Genomic DNA, 2,262 nt, shown 5'->3' with positions numbered 1-2,262 from the left:
TCACATTGCCAATCCTCGGTGTGGATTTCCTCTCTCATTTCCACCTTCTGATCGATATTGCCCACCGACGATTGGTCAACGCAGACTCCTACTTGTCTACACCTCTTCAACCCGCCCCCTCCAACCTCGCTCTCCACATCAGCGCACCCACGGATGCCTACGCCCACCTCCTCACGTTGTACCCGGAAGTTTTCCGGCCCGAACTTCGCCAAAGAGCCCAAGTCTATCTGCCAAGCACGGTATTTATCACCATATCAAGACGACAGGAAACCCCAGTCTTCGCAAAATTCAGATGTCTGGCACCGGAACGATTGGCAGCCGCCTGTTTGCCGAAATGGAGGAAATGGGCCTTTGCCAAAAGGCCTCCAGCCAATGATCGTCACCCTTACACATCGTTCTGAAGAAAGACGGCTCCCTCCCTCCCTGCGGGGATTAAAGGCGCCTGAACATACAAACACAAACCGGATCACTACCCCCCTCCGAAACATTGCCGACGTGACCTCTTACCTGCACAAAAGCGAAGGTTTTCTCTACGCTTGACCTCCTGAAGGGGTATTATCAGGTGCCTATGAACACAGAAGACATCCCCAAAACTGCCATCACCACTCCGTTTGGTACATACACCTTCAATTACTCCTGTTTTGACTTTCGTAATGCTGGGGGCCACGTTTCAACATCTAATGGATGGCAGCTTAAGGGACCTGCCCTTCTGTGTATGTTATGTTGACGACGTTGTTGTGTTCTCCTCCAAAAAAAGTGGAACACCTCTGTCCACCTGCGCATCATGCTCGACCGCCTGCAACAAAACAGCCTTGTAGTCCGGTACGACAAGTGTACATTTGGCGCCAACGAAGTGTCGTTCTTAGGGCACCGCCATCACTCCTGAAGGAGTCCATCCCCCTCCCTGAAAAGGTAGTAGCCGTTCAGGACTTCCCTGCACCCTCGACTGTCAAAACACTGCAGGAATTCTTAGGCATGATCAACTATTTTCACTGTTTTCTGCCAGCCATTGCCACCACTCTTGCTCCCGTCTACGCCTCCCTCAAGGGCAAGCCAAAGGACCTGAAGTGGGGTCCTCTTCAAGAAGCGGCCTTCTGCAATGCAAATAAGGCCCTATCAACTGCTGCGGCTCTCACTTTTCCTATCCCACATGCCCCTCTCCTTCTCTCAACTGATGCCAGCGATGTCGCTATTAGTGCAGTACTCGAGCAAATGGTAAACGGCTCGTCCCGCCCATTGGCCTTCTTCAGCAGAAAAGTGTCCTAGGCAGAATTGGGTTATTCTACCTTCGATCGCCAATTGCTGGCGGTGCACTTGGATGTCCGTCACTTTTGCCATTTCTTAGAGGGTACGCCCTTCGTCATTCGCACAGACCACATCCCTCTGGTGCATGCCTTCACTCGATAGTCTGACGCCTGGTCCGCCCGTCAACGTCGACATCTCTCCGCCGTGGCTGAATACAATTGCAACCTTTGATACTTCCCTGGGAAAATGAATCCCGATGCTGATGCCCTGTTAAAAAACACGTTGGCTGCTGTTCAACTGGAATTGGATTACAACGCCCTGGCTGAAACCCAACGACAGGATCCAGAGTAACATGCATGTAGGACATCCTGCACGTCCCTCCGTTGGGAAGACTTCCCCCTCAAAGACTCCAACACCCACCCTCCTCTGTGACGTCAGTCCTGGTAGACCGCGACCTTGGATTCCTGCTCCCATGCCCCGGCAGGTGTTTGATTTTATTCACGGCCTTTCACAACCCTCGTGCCATTCTACTGCACAGCTACTGAAGATGAAGCTGATTTGGCACGGCATTTCAAAGGATACGAAGGATTGGGTCCGCGCCTGTACTTCTTGCCAAACTTTGACAAACGGATTCAGGAGTGGCCACCTTTCCTCAACCACAGCGTCATTTCGCACATACCCACAACACAAGGACATTGTTACCTGTTTACTGTCATTGACCGCTCCGCTTGTTGGCCTGAAGCCATTCCCATGGAAACTGCAACGTCCGCCTCATGTACATCTGCCTTACTCTCAGGATGGATTGCAAGATTTGGTATCCCTGAGCATATTACTTCTGACAATGGTACCACTCTCACCTCTCAATTGTTGACATCATTAGCGAATCTCCTGGGCATCAACCTACATCAGACAACGGCCTACAACCCCGCTGCCAATGGAATGGTTGAACGTTTTCATCGCACCCTCAAAGCAGCTTTGATGTCCCCCTGCAAGGATTCCAGGTGGTTTACTCAGCTT

Source organism: Palaemon carinicauda, chromosome 10 (assembly GCF_036898095.1).
Source record: "Palaemon carinicauda isolate YSFRI2023 chromosome 10, ASM3689809v2, whole genome shotgun sequence".
Lineage (NCBI taxonomy): Eukaryota > Metazoa > Arthropoda > Malacostraca > Decapoda > Palaemonidae > Palaemon > Palaemon carinicauda.
The sequence above is the reverse complement of the archived record's forward strand: the minus strand, read 5'-3'. Positions refer to the sequence as shown.